Source organism: Rhinatrema bivittatum, chromosome 15 (genome assembly GCF_901001135.1).
Source record: "Rhinatrema bivittatum chromosome 15, aRhiBiv1.1, whole genome shotgun sequence".
Lineage (NCBI taxonomy): Eukaryota > Metazoa > Chordata > Amphibia > Gymnophiona > Rhinatrematidae > Rhinatrema > Rhinatrema bivittatum.
The window spans coordinates 23,951,727-23,970,212 of NC_042629.1; the positions used below are offsets into that span (position 1 = coordinate 23,951,727).

Sequence of the window (18,486 nt, forward strand, 5' to 3'; positions counted from 1 at the left end):
CCTTAATAATTGTATACCTGTACAATTTATGGCACTCATATTCACCCTCAGCCCTCGAGGACTTGCCAACCGGTTGGGTTTTTTTTTAGGATACCCACAATGAATATGCATGAGATAGATTTACATACCGTGGAGGCAGCGTGGATGCAAATCTGTCTCATTCATATGAATTAGGGATGTCCTGAAGTCCCAACATTTTGGTAGCACTAGAGGGTCCATAATAGGGGTGTGCAAAGGTTTTTGTTGCATTTCACTTTTTTTTTTTAAACGCATCACCGCCCTATAGAGGTTCTGCCATGAGAAAGTGGCGCCAGCCGCAGGGCCTCCCAGCGATCACTCGGGCCCCATGAAGATGCCTTATGATTTTGGGTCGATTGGGGAGGAGCTCAGAATGGGGTGAGGGGGTGGCGAAAATGCTCAGCAGGACTTCATTTTATTTTTTTGAGAATTGTGATTTTTGCGGCTGCCACTGCCTTTTTTTTTTTTTTTTTAATGAAACACAAAATGGAAAAAAAAAAAAAAAATTCTTGAAAGTTCCTGTTTTCTGTTTCAATCGAAAGCTCATCCCTAGTCCATACTATTCAAAAACGATGGTTTCCCTGTCTGGAAAAAATGGGTATTGAATAATAAGACTCTGTGACCTATCTGACATCATGAAATCCCTCTCGGTTTTGTAAAAGTTACCAAAGTCGAGGCAAATCTTAACACCAGTCTTGTGATTTAGGATCAAACTGGGAGCAGTTGGCAGGAACAAAGACTGGAGGTCTTCAAGGGGCGGTGGACCTAGGAGCAACAGCAGGAAATATTGCTTGGAATGAAAGCAACAAAATTTCAAGGCAGCATGGGCTGAAGTAAGGGGGAAAGGCCGAGATTAGCAGGGATCTGTAGCATTGCACCAGGAATGACAGTGGGCAGACCAAATGGGCTTTACAGGGTTATTGGTTATCATATTCTCGGTTGTCATCATGCCATGGAAGCTTGGCCATGACAAGTGTTCGTGCACTTAATGAAGGTAAAAAACCCATTGATGTGGCTTCCAAAGCCGCCTTGCACTGGAATAATGCTGGGTAGCAGCGTCTGCAGAAGCAGCCATTGGAACGCTGGGAGGGCAGTTTGGGTTGGAGAGGAGAGGTGCATGCATGCCCCTGCTAGTTTGCTCCCTGCTTGGCCACCTGCTCAAAAACGTGCAAAGTGTGTGTGTGTGTGTATGGGGGAGGGGGGTTACTATTAACGTGCGCACTTTGCATTCGTTCCTTTTCAAAAAGAAATTATGTGAGTGGCAAAAATTTGCCGTAGCGTACACAGGCTAAAAGTACCAGCATGCACCGCAAACAGTCCAGGCTATTCAGAATTGCCCCGTATCGATGCGCCTCAAGTGCAATATGGCAACTATATGCTTTCTTCTTTGTCTTTTTCAGGCTGCTTTTGATTATAGAAGTGCTGTGAAATAAAAGTAGCTTTATCATTAAAAAAAAAATTTTTTTAAATCTAGGTAACTTTTTGAGATTTTATTGTGCAGCGCCTCATGGCTTTTGACATATTTATGGCATGACCTTATCCAAAACTTGCCAGGAAGAAAATTACACCCCTAATTGTCATTGAGAAAACTGTCGCATACCTGATGGCAGGCCCAGCTTCTTTTTCTCTGTATTGCACTTCGGGCAGCAGATAGAATAGCTGTCTCACATGGTGCAGAGTAGCTTGCTCACTGCTCAGGATTTAAATATGATTTGGTAATAAAAAGCTGCTAGGGTTTTATTAACCAAGTATTTCTTCTCAAAGCTGGCTTGGTGGCGATGCCGTGCTAATTTCCAGCTCAGACCTTCTGCTCACTGGGTCATCGTTTACAGCCCTTGGGGAGGAGAAGGAGTCATGGTCATTGTGCAATGGTGACATCTAGTGGCCAGATTCAGGGCCCATGATTGAAAGATTCTGAAAGGAGTCCGGATGCCTGGCCCCCAACCCAAGACTGTTGTTGCAATGACTGGCTCCAATTTTACAGATCCTGCTCGGGGTTTATCCCATTGCATGCCCTGGGGTATTTCTAATTTTCCTAAGACCATGCATGCAGTGAAATAAAACCATAGCTGTAGCTCAGAAACGGAGCCAGCCAGCAACCCTAGAAGAAAGACCCACCTGCCCACGTCCATAAAAGAGAAACCTCCGTTTCATTACCACGTAATACAAACCTCTGTCGCCCTAGGAGGATCAGCATACGTTTGGAGATTACTTTATCCAGGCATCTTGGAACAAAAAGCATATTATTTCCCCCCCGTTTTCCTCCTTTAGGAGGTAATGCACATAAAACAGCATTTTGCGGACAGAGCTAGCCTGCCCAATATTGGGGTAAACTGACAGGCATATGTCATGTTCATGCATACGGTTTCCGGAATCGAGCAGGCACTCCTGGGGGCTGGAACGGGGAGAGGTTTGGAGTTAGAAACATACTTTGTAAAATTAAACAGAAGGCGCATACGGTTTCAGGGAAAATCATGTGCACCTAAGAGCGGGTGTAACTCATGCAGGGCTCATTTGGCGGGATCATTTTCAAAGCGGACTGATGCATGGGGAGTCCACTTGAAAAATTGGTGTAACTTGCATGCATTTTTGCAGAATCCTTTTAGGGTGGTTAAGGTTTCTGTTAGAGAAAGTTGTAGCCACTTCAGCAAATAACACTTAAAATGTAGATGGTTGAATTCCTGAATGCTGATGTTGTTGGGTCCTTGGTTTTAGGTGCTGGTGCAGGAATGTGTTCAGCTTTGTTCCTGTGCAGGAAATGTTAACCGGCAGGGCGCAAGGCCAGTTAGAGCTCTGCGGGTTAGCTTTGCTTTTCTCAGTACACAGAGATCTGCTTTGAACCGCACTAGACCACGGTTGTCCTACAGAGTTCCTTTTCTCAATGCAACTTGCTTGGGTAAAAAGCATCTTACCCACATTGTCTGAAAATTGCCCATCCTCAATGTTTGGCTCTAATTTTGTGCATTAATCCACAAAGTGCAGACTTTTATCCACACTGTGAGAAGGCATCTCAGGGAAGCAGGGGGAAGAGTACATGAGTAGATGGACATTTTAAAATCTTCACGTATACTTTTCCAGCAAAGTCCTAGCCGCAGGAAAACACAGAGTGACCATGTGTACTTTGTAACCGTGGCAGGCATCACAGAGAGAGTGCATGCTCGCTCTTTCTTTGAGAATTGGTGCCAACAGGTAAAAAGTACATGCACCTTGACCCACTGCGGACAGTCAGACTGGCCACCTTAACCCTCCCTGTCCCCCCAGTATTTGTTCTTCACTTAAGCAGGCTTCAAAAAGATTTGAAGGCAGTTTAAATTGGGAGGTGGTCTTTGAATATGTTTAAAATTGGCCTGAAGCTGGTTTCTAGTCAGTGAGTGAGGGTTGTCCATTAACCATGAATATTTTGCACTAGATACAAAGTTTTTGCAGTGGTCTCATCGGAGCCTCGCTTAGTCGCTCATCGATGAGTAGACATGTTTTCACAGTTTGCCCGTCACTGAAACGGTATAATTCTCGGGTGCATGAGGTACTTGACTTTCATTAGCTACCTGATTCCAATATCCTCCTATAGTCATTAATCTGGAAATGGCACATCAGCTTTCATTAAAACCTACACAAAGTGGAATGCATTTTTCCAGGACGGAGGTCAGATGAGGTGAAGACGCCTTGTGCATCCCAAGCCTAGAAGAGGCTGGAGCCGTCTGGCCCTCCTGGCCTAGCCAAGCAGCCTTTGCACTTCCTTCTCTTCTGCCGCTCGCTTGGGCATTGCCCAGGCCGTTCAGAAGACGTCCTAGGTGCAGGACTGTGCTGGCCGGGCGCTTTCAACCCACGGACGGGCTTTATCAGTAATGCATTGTACATGGGGAAATAGCAGCTGGACTGGCTTTCTTGTACAATTTCAGTCAAGAGGTCACTCCAACTGCTTGTCAGGCGGTTGAACACGAAATTCTTGGAGGCCTTGCAGGGTGTAGAAATCTAGCAAGCACTACAATTGCACAAGCTACTTTTGGCCCTCCCCATTGCATAGCTCTTGATAAAAGCGTGTTTAATTGTGTTTGCGTTGACCTTTTGGCTTTTTTGGACTGATCCTATGGTATAGGTTTTATTGTTTCTTCTGACATGTTTATTCATATAATCGGCTGCTTGCTTGGCTGCAGTCCCTTGCTTATGCTCTCTGGTCACGACGATGGTGGAAGTAATAGAGAGAGAGAGAGAGAATAAGTGAGTGTGGAAATGCAAAGCTGTCTCTGGTTACATTTTATCGATTTCATTCTGGTGTCATTCAGTTAAGACAGAAATCTGATGGATAATTCATGCATAGATTCCTAGTATACTCTTTATCCATGCCAGATGAAGCCTTTTTTTGGGGGGGGAGGGGGGAGGTAGGGGGGGAATATAGGAGGAAGAAAGGAGAGTAAAACCAGAAATGCTGTGTAATTTCTTTTACAATTTAGAGACAACTTTTAAAAAATACAGTGTTTGCAGGACATTTTTTCAGTTTATTTTTTTTTTGTAAGCAAGCCACTAAAACATTAAATAATAAGAAATGCAGAGTAGGAATTGCATCCCAGCTTTAAAGTAACTTATTGCTGCAATATACAGAGCTCTATAATCACAGCGCTGTACAACAGATTGTATAAAGGTATAGCAAGTCCCTTTCCCAAAGAGCTTCCAATATTGAGTGCAGAAGATTAAAATAAAAACCATAAAGATGACTAGCAGGAAAAGGAGGGATTTGAATCTGGGTCTTCTGGTTCCCAACTCATTGCTCTGACCACCAGGGCCCTCCACCGCGTAGAAAAATCTAAGAAACCATTTGACAAACTGCCCCACTTTGCATTTCAAAAGGTAACCCGCTTGCTTTCAGAGTTCTGCGTTTGCCTGTTCATGGGTTCAGCTCTATGGCATTGGTTTTATTTCAAGGAGATGCTTAAGAGAAGTCGCTTATCCATGAGAGAAGTTGGTCAAAATCGTATATTTGTAGAATGCATCCTAATGTTATAAATGGTAGTACAAGATGTTCATGAAACCATATCCCGGGCTTAGCACAACCTTCTTTCCACTGGAGTAGTGCCCTGGTTGATTATGGATGAAAGGAGACGTTGGGTTTTTGTTTTTTTTTCCTAGGGCCTGGTTCCGTGAGAATTTCCGCTTCCCTTCCCCCATCTCTCCAGGCCTAAAATTGAATATAAAAACCCCCTTGATACATCACACCCTCTTAGGTGTGTGCTCAGTCATAAGGCATAAAACATCGCCCATGCAGCAGGCAAGAACTAAATGTAAAACTGGGCACACAGACTAACTTTACAATGCAAAGGTTTCCAAACATAAGAAATGAGCCCAGTGTAACAAAAGCATTCAGTTATGCAAGACAGAATAACTTAGCCTTCTTCCATTCAAGCTGGAATTGCTCCATGGGCCATTTTGTGGCTCGTGGTTTTGTTTTAGGAAGATATTTGGTTGAGAGGAATTTTGTCCTGGGCAGAGAATGGGAGAAGGAGAGATGGTGAGGATATGATGGGTCGGGCTCTTCCAGCCGGGTTTGGAGTCTGGACCGCCCCTTGCCAGCTTCAGTTTCCTGCTGCTGCACAGGTGCATGTGTATAGGGACATAGAAACATTTCAAATTGCTATGCTTTAAGCATTGTCTGTCTTGTTGGTTCAGTACCAAGTGGTGCTCCTATAAGGACTCCTGCTTAGTTGGCTGTGAAATGTATGTTCTTCTAATTCCATGGAATAAGCCGCAATGATTCGTGCAAACTTTATGGGATGCATAGAGAGGACAGCTGCAGTGGGGCAAAATGATTGCGAGGTATGCTACTGCTTGTCAGGAAGTTAGTTTGGTATTAACGCAGAAAGTAATCATCATTCTGGGAGACTGCTGTTCTGTTTGTCAGCATGCAGAAGTATTTTGAGCATAAGCAAACTAAAGTGAGCAATGCTTCTAAAAGGAGCTTCTTAGGGTCAAGACCAAATGTAATAAGGACTAATTTTCATGTACTGACAGTGTAGTATTCAGTGTCATAAATGGCCATCAATGTTGTGTCTGTAATTTGTTCCAGATTTAAACCAATTAAGCGTACGAATGGGGAAACAAGCATATCCTTAAAGGCTAAACTGCCTGCAAGAACTGAATTATCATACAAGTGATCTTTTGGTGGAATGCTCATTACAAGGGGCTTTGTTGGACATGAGTTGGTGCCTTCGAGGGATGCCCAGGAAAGTCTGTCACCAAACAGCATTAGGGAAAGAAAAAAGGCTGAAAGAGATGAGCTGGATAGCAACTTCTTCTTCTTCTCCTTGAAAAGGCAGCTCGAGGGATAGGTTTTGCTTTGCAGCCGCGCAACACAGCCCAAGCTAAAAACCTACCAGAAGCTTATTTCTCCCAGTGTGTAAAAAACACGGTGAGGTTTCTCAGGAAGAAAATTCGAGTCTGGTAAATTTGCCTATGCTCATTTAAATTTCTCATAGCGAGGCAGTCCAGGCCGCCTTAAGATTGATTATGTGCTCGGGAACCCATGCCACTCCCCACCAAACCCCCACAGCTGGTGCTGGCACTGGCTTCAGATTTCTGTTGGCCCTGGACTTGACTGTCACATTGTATTTTAAACAGAATTGATTGCCTGGTTGTAATGAAAGTAGCGGATTGATTTGTATTCAGAATTCCAAAAAGTAAATAGAAAAATGCTCCTGCCTTGACCTGCAATAGTGGCCTGTGGGACTTGGTGGCATTAGCCCTCATTGTGAGCCGTTGATGCAATGCAAACAGAATGCACAGTGTACACTGTTTGGCCTGGAACACGTTCTTCTCCATCCTAGGAATAGGAGTACAAGGGTCTGATAATGCTTTGGATCTTGGTTGAGGGTACAGGTTGTCTCTTACTGCGTCAGCTGTTTTTTTTTATTTAATAAGCATGGTGTATGAGAATGGCACTGTCTTCACTTTTAATTAAGCAGCAGGTTAAATTAGCAAAGGAATACCTAACAGAGACCATGATTGGTAAACTGCTAGATTTTAATACCCTTTGCTGACACCATCTTGGAGTGCTAGTCTGCAATACTCAGCTAGGTCTTTAATTTTACTACCAGTTCATATTCAGAGTGAGAAATAATTGCTATTCAGTTCGGACAAGTTATGTACCTGAAAAGCAAAATGCGTTACAGAAGGAACCTTTCTGCCACTAAAGAAAGACTAAATATTTTTTTTAAATGTTGTTAAAGTTATATAAAGGTACAAAAATGATTTATTCCACCCAGCTGAAGTCACTTAGAATGTGTGCTTGTTAATGAGGAAATAATAATTAACCATTCTAATTTCTTTGGCCATATTTTGAAAGCTGCAAACTAAATCACTTGAGTTGTCGATGGTCGCTTCCCACTGTGCCCTGGCCAGAAATGCACTGGCCCCGGAGCTACTGCATACGGCTCGGATCGGTGATGTTGCATTCTTTTTCAAACTTAAAACCCTGCATGGGGATGTTATTTATCTATGGGAGAAGTGTTTTACCAGGAATTAAACACACACAAAAACAAGAACCCCCCACTCCCCCACCCTGCAGCTGATGGTGCTCTCTGTAGCTCCCTATTCTTCCCAACCCACTTGATATCCTGCAGGTTATGGGAGAACAATTCACAGGAAAAGCTTAAGCCTTTGAGCTTGCATGCTTCTTGACTCCATTTTAAAGCCTTTGTTCACACCAGGGTGGCATTTCTTCACACAATATGTGGCAGCTTTGACTCTGATCCCAGCCTGTCTCATGGAATCAAAGCTGGGGGCTTCTGCAGTCACTCGCAGTGCTGCCCTGCTCCCCGCGTGGGTCACGGTGCATCACCTGGAACTAGAAGTAAAAGGATGGAAAACAATGAGGAACGGACCGAAATGGAATAAATGTGCATCCACGCAGGATAATTCTCGAAGGGAAATAGGCAAAAACCTACCTCCCCTTGTCGCGGATTTAAATCAGATTCATAGTCTTCAGCAGAAAGATGAGAGAATTCTTTTGCTGTTAACTAGAAGATGCACGTTTTATATTCTGTGTATCATGGACATAGCCGCAGGCACTCAGAGATAAGATGTGCACTGAGGAACAGTAGGACATGGCTGTATTTTGCTTCCAGACGGGGTAGGCCAGCTCTGTTTTTGGAATTTATGGTGTCTACACTGCTAACATTTATTCTTTATTTGGCTTATAAGAGAAAAAACCCCTAAAAAATGAAAAAATGTTATTATAAACCCATTTAATATTTCCTGTTATTAGTGGGTGTCAGAGTCCTCGAGGGAAGCTGGCTAGTTCAGACTACGGGTTTGATAGGGTAAATAGAGAGAGACTGGACTGTGGCTCCAGCTAATGTTCACATCATGGAAAACTTGGTTCCATGAACTTTGCAAGGATTATGACAGCTTTTCTGGCAATATCATCAAGCCTATTGCCAGACTACAGTTTTATAGACCATTTACTCTAAGATAAGCAAATTGTACACTGAAAAAAAAAAAGTGCTGTTCCATTTTATATTTCCTTTTATTCTGTCCTGAATTACTGAGTGTATAACTCACATTTTGACACCACACAATTAAGAGCCTGCAATAAATTGACAAAGGTTTGGTACTTCAGATTCCCCCCCTCCTCCCCAATATTGTGTTTGAGGTATTTATTTGTATGGTTTTAAAATGCCCCTTCTAAAGAATTAACAAGCCCTGGGTGCTACTTAGGGCACAATATTGGAAGTCACCTGCTAGCTTCATCCTGCCATAGCACACGAACAGGCTTGACCCATGCTAAAAAGTCAAGCATTTTGCTGTTTGCAGCCATCTGATCGCAACATCAAATGCAGAGAGCCCGTCCAAGCTTGTGTCCCCTGCCTATATAATAACAGTTGTAAGGTCTAGGAGCTGTCTCAAACAGACCGCTTGCTCTCAGCCTGGTCTTTTTGTGTGACATACCTTATTCACGTGCATTTTAGTAACCTAATGATTTTTTTTTTAAAGAAAGCACATAAATATGTATCAAAATGAAAGCAAAAGAAAACCTTATTCAAATAATCCACACTTCTAAGGGAAATGTACATCACCGCCAATTATTAAAGCAAGCCCCTTGTTTGTGGCAATAAAGCAGGCTGAATGGTGACAGGCATCTTTTCAAATGTTAGCTATAGAAAAACGTAATATATACATTTAGTTACAGAGCATAAGATTATATGAAAAGTAAAATAAAACTCTGCATTTAAGGCTGGCTAGAGTGAATATAAGTGTTTATTTTACATTTTTAATAACTGTATACAGACCTTGAGAAATCATTGCTGTGGAATATAATATAGTTTTGTGTCGTATTTAAGCAAATATTTAAATAAACATGACCTTTGTTACCAGCATGTGTAACTTAATATTTAGGAATTATGCCCGGCTCTAATATTGGTTTGTAAAGAGCAAATTTCTCCCCGTAGCAAATCCTAATGTACACAGTGAGTGGGGATTTTTTTTTTCCAAATTTCCTAGACAGAAAAATTCTGCCAAGTTTTGTATCTTGACACTTAGAATTGCTAAATGTAATGGGGGCAGTTGGAGACGATACTGTGTATTTCAGTAAATCACTCAAGCATAATTTTTAAAATACAATATAAATATTATATAGTTCTTAGACAAATACAAATAAAAGCCCCTTTGAACCTTTGCAGCTTGTTAAATCACTTTTCCAAAACTTTGTTCAGTTATATTATGCATGCATGGAAAATTCAGATTTAAGGAATTCGTTTTAAATGCAAAACTATTGTGTTTTCTGTGTGCACGGCGGTTTACAGATCTTCCCTACAGCAAACTCATCCACCCTGCTTCCCTCTGCTACAGCTGAGTAAGAAGGTTAAAAAAAAAATGCATTTGATGTGGTAGCAGAATTTCAGGAACAGTATTAATTTACCTCCTTTGACAGGACGATTTTATGGCAGGCAAATAGGTTTATAGGACTGTGAAATGCAAGCAAATGACTGGAACCTCCTCACTTTCGCACAGATCCTGACTGCAAAGTTCTGGAGAGTTTTATTTGTTCTTCATTTGGCTGCGGATCCTCGCGATTTTTTTTTTTGTATTTTCTATATTACAATAGCAAAATAAAATAAAATAAAATAAAGCCACCGCTAATCTCAGCATGCAGTCGGTCCATACACGCGTAAAGGCAGATCGCACCCGCGTAGTCTCAGCGCGGAGTCCTTTGCCACTTCAGACGCCGCAGCGGGGAACGCGGGGTCCTCGGGCGCGGTAACCACCTGCATTCCTGGGCCTGTGGCGATTAAAGAAAGAAAAGTGGGAGCCTGCTCGCTCCCACAAAAACAGGCACAGAGGGGGCATCGTTTCCCAGGCAGGTTAAAGGGCCTGGGCGGCTGCGGACTTTTCCTGTGGGTGGGGGGAGGTTGTGCGCCCCCTCCCCCCCAAGTTTAGGGGGGGGGGTTGTTCTATTTAAAGCACTGCTGGTTTCTTAAGCAGCACCAGCTTGCATTGCTTCCACCTTTTACTTTATATTAGATTGGCTTTAGCTTTCTCTTTTTAAGGTCCCTAAAACAGTGCAAAAACGATGCCCGCCATTCAGCAACTTGGGGACTGCCAAAGTGTATTTTGCTGCCTCTCCGCAGCTCTCAGGTTGTGAAAAGCTGCCCTAAATGCCCTTTGCAAGCCTTTCCCTGGGGCAGCCACGCACTTGGAGGCTGGGGGGGTTTCACCCTAGCCCGTAACTCATTCACGCGACCCCCCGTGCCATAGAGAAAGGCAGGGAGAAGATGATTTGTTTGGCCCCGGCTCACGGGGAAAAAAAAAAAAGTGCTTGCTAAGCTGTATCTGCTTCACGCATGCAGCGACAGGAGCTTCGATCCTCGGCCGATCGATGAGCGGAAAAGGCAAAAAAAAAAAAAAAATCGGACGGAGCTCCAGATCTGCCCCCGTCCCCCCCGCGCAAAGGCTGCCAGAGTCGCCCGGCCGCGGCCACAGCAAGAGCGCTCCCGGCACCCAGGAGGATCCCCCGCCAGCACTGAAAGAGGTAGGAAAGCTCGATCTCCCCCCCCCCGCACGTGGCAGCTCCCGGCCCGGAGGAGCCCCGCACAGGGCCGCGCGCTCGCCGTCACGTGACCGGCCGGAGAGCTGCCGGGGGGGGGGGGCGGGCCCCACACCTTCCCCTTTCAATGCCACTTCGAGTAAGCCGCTTGCATTTTCTTTCCAAGTGCGCCTTTCTCGCAAGCCTGACAGAGCAGGCAAGTAACCTGATTCTCCTCCCACACTTTTCAGAGAGGGGTCCCCCCCACCTCCCCCCGGCTGTTGATTTGTGCACTGCTTTTTCCCTTTTGCCTGCTATTAATGTTAGGCACTTATTCGTGCAAAGAGAGCGGAGGGCTTTCGCCCCCTCTGTAGCCAGCAGAGAGATGGGAGCAGGTCAATATTGCAAGCGTTTAGCCTCCAGAAGGGCTCTTCTCCCGTCAAAACTGGCTCCTTTCTTCCCGGCTTGCAGGAAATCGCTCTCCGAAACAAAGAGCTGTCTGACCTTTTTTTGGTCGTTTGCATTCTAGCGTCGCTCGCCGTTAAAAGAAGGTTTTTATTGTTCCCCCCCCCCAGTCCTGTTCGCGTTGCTGCTTGCAGTCTGAGCTCTCTCTGCAGAGCACGTGCGTGCGGGGGCAGTCCCGGGCCCGGAGTCTTGCACCTCGGCGCTTTTAAGTGCTCGAGTGCCTCGTTTTATTTTCTGATAAACGTAGCCCCGCTGGAGAGAGATAACAAAATAAAACGGAGAGAAACCCGCAGTATTTCAGGGTAAAGCTTCTCCTTTCCAGGTGTTGAAGGATGAAGCTTTGCGCTTTGGTTAATTAAGACTGCAAAGCCATTGCCACATTATTTGGAGGCATTGCGTAAAGTAAAGCTATGATTTACTGTGTTTCTGCCAAAGTTTGCGCTCTCCTGGTTCCGGCAGAAACTCAGATAAATACAGAGTCCTAATGTACAGCTAAAGGTGTCCTGTGTAAGACTGCCTTTCTAGAAATGTTATTTGGAGAAACCTTTTCGGTTTTATTTTGTTTGTGTTTGTGTGAGAGAGAGAGAGACAAGAAAAGGCAGTTCAGTGCCCTCATGGCAGCTTTTGGCAAAAAAATAAAAAAAAGCGCCGTTCCATTTTTTTTGCCTTTATTAAACCATCAGCTACTCCTGTTAACCCTTTGCATGCTCTTCTCAGAAAAGATCTGATGTAGCTCACGTACCTGCCACGGGCAAAGCAGCAAATGTTTCTTCTAGGCGGGCCCAAAATACCTTTGAACACCATTGCCCGATATAAAATATCTTTCGTGATCTGAATAAAAAGAAAACAGTCTTGGATTTCACTATTGCTCATATATACATAGAGTGCCGTGATATGTTGTTAATTTCAGCTTTCATTTGAAATCTTTCCTATTTGAGGATCAATATTTATAGCAAGGCAACTACAGATCAGATCATTCATTATTTTATAACTAACAAGCCAAAAGAACTTGGTATAGAGTTTTATTTCCTGCTAGAATGATGCAATCTGTTCGGAACTTTTGCATCTTGACATATAGGTTTGCCTTAATGTTCTGTTCATACAGTTTCTAATAATCAGGTTGCTTCCAGCAGATTGGGATCTTGGCAGTAAGAGCTGATTAGGGTGAAGCTTGGTCTGGGCAGAGAGGATGAGGGTATATCCCACAGAAGCCTGGCCCCCCACTTATAGCTGTACAATATTGCTCCAAAGGGACATCTGAGGCACAAAACTCATTTTCATGTTTCTGCTATTATATCTGGAGGATCTGAAAATATTTTGTTTTGATTGGATGGTGAGAGGATGCTGAGCTGGTGAATTAGGGCTTTCTAGGGCAGAGCGCATGTATGAAGGCTGCCTGCCCCCATTTCAAAGTTTGTATCCTCATCAGCAGTTGAAATGGCAGATACAAAGTAATCGCAGTCTTTGGATGCCAGAGCAGTACAGTGGTTCAGCTTAGTGGCCCATTTACTAAGCATTTTTCCCACAGACACAAAATGAGAGAACATCTTTAGTAAATGACTCCCTTAGACGGCGCAGGGACCTACCAACTGCACCTGAATTTGTATCTGGCCTTGAGTTCGGACTTCAAAAAGTGAGTAATTAAATCCAGAATTCAAGCACAGGCTCAGAAAAGCTTCCTAGGAGACCTTCAAGCACATTCTGGCCACAGGAGCTTAAAAACCAGCCGCACCTCCTGTAGAAGGAATTAACTCCTTACATTTTTTTTAAATGAGGTTTAACACTTTCATTTGCTACTACTGCAGCCATAAATCAGGAAAATACCCCAGAATAAAAAAAAATTTCCCTCAGTTATCTCCGATGGGCCCGCATGAAATAAGCCGCTTTGAAACATATTCCAGCTCTCTCCTTATTTTCAACAGCTTCCCCAGTAGTTGGCTATGTGGAAGGCAATTTTCAAAGGATGCAGTTGGCATTAACTGACAAGATGAAAGGCTTTGAAGATTGCATATAGCTGCCTAATTTCCAGGTGGCTGATTTTAGCCATTCCAAAATGAAGGAGAAGAGTACGTGTGCATCTTGAATATTGAAATATACCTGCCGTATCCCATCCACAGAGAGAGCAGGGGAAAGCACATGGGTACTTTGGTATCTGTGTAAGTATTAGCTGAGTTTTGAAAGGAAAACAGATCTGCTTGGTATCCCTATGAAAATTCATAACACACTGACACAGACGTGCCCAGGCGTTTTGCATCGAGGCAGCTTAGAGAGAACTGCAGCTGTGATGGGGCAGGAAAGGGAGCTCTCTCAAGCTCTTTTTGGCCCTTAATCTGATGGGCAAGCTTCTTTTACTGGAGTTTGCTTACAAGGATAAAAGAGAAGTCTTGTTATGGATAAAAAAACAAACCCTTCAATTTTAAAAGCATCGATGCTGGCCGCTAAGAAGTTTAACAAATGTCTATAGAGTAGTATCAAATGAGTTTAGCTCCGTCGCCTGCAATTAATAGGAAATTGGTAACCCGAGGGGGGAATAGTGCAGCCAATCCCCTTCTTCTCTCCGGTGTCGGTCTCCAATTAGAGAGCTGCCTGGGGCTATCAGCAGCACCTTGCCTGCTGTTTGATTGGATGCTGTTCCAGGATGGGGCACTATGCTGAGGGGAAGGGGGAGAGAGGGGGGGGGGGGGTGGGGAATAAGCAAGGAGGAGAGAAATCATTTCTGCAGCTTTCAATAAGCCCTTGTCAGGAAGGGCTCTGTGCACCACAACACTGGGGTTTGATAGCTAGGGAACACAACTAAATATGTAGCAGTATGGATCCCTTATCTGCAGCAATCAGCAGCTTAGGTGGGTGGGACCAGTATTTGCACTGTGTAACATTAATATTTGGAAGCAGTGCAAGTAAATAACAAGTCAAGACACATGCATGACTCCATTTCTCCGAGGATGATCCTACTCTTCTTTAGTTCCTGTTTCTGGACTTTGCTCACCTGCAGATTTTAGTCATATATCCCCCATCCCTCAAAGCTTTCTGTTACTTATGGGAAAATGAGATGTGTAATGCAGCTCATTATACACACCCCACAGACTAACATTTTATACTTATGTACTAATACATTTTATTTTTTAATTTGAACTGTTTGGTGCATTGCAAAATGAGTCTTTAATGCTTATTTTGTAATTCATCGTCCTAATTCAATCAAAGCATAACCAGCATAATTACATCATGGTTCCTCCTGTTACTGTAACAAGAGTAAGAAATATTTACTGAGGTACTATTTAAAAGTTGGCTAGTTCTGCAGAAACAGGGGTGCCTCTTTGTGTAACTCCCTGAGTCAGAACACTGGCACCAAGCATCTTTATCTCAAATGTTCATCATAGAGAGAGGCACTGTATGGGAAAAAAACCAGTATAGGTGACTCTTCAAAACTTTACATGTGCAACATTTAGCATGTATGCATGCAAGTAGCCTTAACTCGCATCTTCCATGTTTTATAAAAGTTGAAAATGTGCATAAAGGGTCCAACAGTTGCACGCAGGGGTTGCTGTTTCAAAAGACACGCACATACATTTGGCAGCCTAGTCATGTATTTTTACATCTCCTAATTAGCTGGTGTGAGTGATATTAAACGTGTTTAATAACAGGGTGAGAGGTCGGAGTGAAAGTCTCGGAGAAGGACTCATTATGAAACTGGTTCATTTCATTTACTTGCCCAGGTTTTAAAACTGGCCAACTTACACGTGTAAATAGTGACCTACACGATTAAGTCCTATTTTACTATTGTGTGTAAAATATACGCACATATATTTTTAAAATAGGAAAAGTATGTACCTTCACTGCGTTGATATACATGGTTTCAATGCATTGCATGCTTTGCGCATAAGCCTACATACATATCTTGCAGGGCGGAGATAACATGTATTTTATAACCTGTACATGTACGATATGCATGGGTTAGAAAATACTTGCTTATATTTGCTCGTGGCCAATATACTTGCATGTATGCCACCAAGCATATTTGTTTGAAAGTTATCCTCCCTATTTATAAGATCTCCCTGGTAACAGTTGTGTCATGGTATAATAATATTTGGTAGACGTGTGCGTGGAAAAATATTGTGCGTTGTCATGTCATCGAGTTATTGTGTTACTTCATTTAGTTTTAGTGCATGCTACTTTTCACAATGCGTGCACTTTTTTTTTTATAACATGCACACTTTACTAAGATCATGGGCCGAAGCGTTCAAAGTCATAGTAAAACAATATAACATGAAACAAAATTTTGTACGTTTTTTTTGTGTCAGAACAATATCACCGATATCAATGTTTGTATGTCATTTTAAAACAAAAGCATATCCCCAATATTGTGCTTTTGTCTGTAAAATGATATGCAATCTCCCATCTATTTAAGTGTGCTGAGCTGCTCCGCTTTTGCAAGCCTGCATTTCTCACCCCTCCTCCTCCCCAGTCCCAGTTGTCCCTCACTGTAAAGAGAAAAGAACTGTCCAAATCCACCAATTACCAGTGATTTGATACTGACACATAGGCCTCAGTATTCAAAAATGTTCATCCTGGTAAGTTAGTTGGATAAGACCTATGGCCAACTTACACGAGATATTCAGAGCATGGCAATGCTGAATATCCATGTACAAATTGCTGCTTAGATGGCTAAGTCTCTATGCAGGTCTAACTTGTCCGGTTAACTTGATCGGATAAGTCTGAACCGGCACTTATCTGGCTTAAGTGCTGCCTCGCTACCTCCTTTGCCTGCCCCTGAGTTATCTGGTTAAGTGACAACCACTGAACGTAGCCAGATATTCAGCGGCTGCCCCCTAGCCGGAGAAGTCACTGCTTATCTAGCTAAGGAGCTTTTGAATATGCAGCTTGTCGTGGCTATCGGAAAAGTAACAGTATGTGGGTGTGATGTCAGCAGCGGGCCATCCCTTTCGTCTGTAATGGGGGGGGGGGGGGTTCGTTCACTTAAACAGGCAGAAGGGCCGGCAGACACAGTGCAGGTGGGGCCTAATTTATCAAGGGTCACACTGCCTTCGTCAGGTCAGACCAATGTAAGCACATCGAATCATGATCAATATCATCCGGTTTATTACAATTCCTACCCAAAGTCCAGTACACGATTACTCATTTCGGTCTTTGCAGAGGCACAGATCCTTTTTATCTCCATTGCTTCTCCTTTCCTGTGTGTGTGGTGGACAAATACAGCAAATGATATGTCTCTTCCACTTCTACATATAATCAAAATGATGCCACCCAATCTTCCTTGTAATTTACACTTTATCTTCCTGATTTATAACACAAGCTTGCGTGATCACAAACAGGAAAATGGGCATTTCTTTTTTTGTCCTGTGGCAGTGAATAAAATTGCTTCTAGTTTTAAAAAAGGAAATGAAAAGGGATGAGGTCATGGCCAGCCTGCTGGGACTGTTTGCTGTTAACCCTGACCTCTCCCTGCTGCTGCTCCTCAGCCCACCCCGTTTCTCAGACTAGCAGGCCAGGGTGTTCTGGTTCTTGTGTAAGCAGGACTTTCAGCTACCAGACTGCCCTGGGACTGGGCTTGCAAAGTGCCACGCGTCTGACATTTGTGCACCGTGCTGCGTCTTCATGAGGCTCACGTTTGATCCTGTGTCTTCCAGGTGCCGTTTCTCTGTGCTGGATGATCGGATCGTCATCGCCTCGGTAGTGAGAGTAAGTCTTGGCTTGCATTACTTACGATAAGTAAAAAAAAAACCAAACCAAACTGCTGCAACTGTTAGTTATTTTAGGGAAATAGCGACAGCTGAGCAGCATACTGCTGTTGGAATTTACGATATTGGGAGCCCTGTTAATTAAAATCACCAGGCACCAGAGGCACCAGCTGGCGCCATCGTTTCGGGGCAGGCTGAGCCACTGTTGGTTTTATCCCTTTGTAGGCAGGCATTTGCAGGTCCAACTCCCCAAGTGAAAGCAGGATTAAGGACCGCATGCATGCAGTTGGGGCTGGGGCTTCCATGAGACAAACCAGGCAGCAGCATAAAGAGGCACACAAAATCCGTCAGCACCAGGCCCAGAGAGGGGCTGCGCCAGAGGCAGTGCCACCAGGAAAGGGGGCAGTGAAGCACCGCTGCCGAGAAGAGGAGCCCTGTGCTGGAGCTGCAGCGAAAAGGGAAGTTGGTGGAGGGGGGGCTCCCTGACCGAAGGTTCGCCAAATACTCCTGCACCTGCCCTGCATGCGGGGGAATAAAACCAGGGGTGGCTGCATCGGGCCTGAGAAAAGCACATTCCGTTGGTTGTCTTTTGCTGGTCCCTGGGGGCAACTGATCCCACTACATTTCTCAGTATATCAATTAATTGCTTCATTTATATCTTTCAAAGAACTCATTAACTGTGCCCTCCAATTGTTTTCTTTGTCCAAAGGCATTTTATTTTTTCTCCCATTCTGCTTCTGTGGGAAAATCTCGTGCCACATCCCAGTCCCGGGCCCTGCCTGTGCCTCCTGCTTCTGGGCTGTCCCTGCTGTCTTCTTACCTTGGGTTAGGCCGCACATGCATGGTGCTCTGAAGAGAAGCTTTCCTTACAGCTAGAAGTGTAAAGAACGGGCAGGAGCTGCAAAGCCAGCAAAATTTTCGAAAGAGTGAAAGAAAATTTAGGGAAAAAAAGGTGGGGGGAGTTGAAGTAAAGGTTGGGAATGCGGCCCATGCTTTCCCAAGCAGATTCCGAAGAGGCCTGATGCAGGGATATGCGGGTAATGAATCTGGTATATCCAGGGGGGCAGCCTGAGCCATTCGTAGATTTACCTCATGGCATGCATGGAGGAGATGATCTGGTTTCCATCTTCTCTCCAGGACCGGGGCTTGGCTTGTCCTTTGAACTGGAGCTCTATAGTCACTTACATATGGTGTCTCTCCTATTTGAAATAATGGTGGGAAGATCACTGAGGCTTCCTGGCTCTCTGTTCTACAAAATTTAAAAGGGGGTGCACATAAAAAGCAAAGTCAAATGGG

At 44.0% G+C, this 18,486-nt stretch overlaps 1 long non-coding RNA gene across 7 annotated transcripts in view; it reads left to right on the top strand.

Annotated features, from left to right (window-relative positions):
• LOC115076873 overlaps positions 1-18,486 on the top strand; it is a 313,677-nt gene that overhangs the window by 97,345 nt on the left and 197,846 nt on the right. For 6 of the 7 annotated variants that reach the window (XR_003852887.1, XR_003852886.1, XR_003852885.1 and 3 more), the window contains exon 3: positions 17,140-17,191. The exons of the other annotated variant lie outside the window; for it this stretch is intronic. This is a non-coding gene — a long non-coding RNA (uncharacterized LOC115076873). The remainder of the gene's footprint in view (positions 1-17,139; positions 17,192-18,486) is intronic. 7 annotated transcript variants of the gene reach the window in all.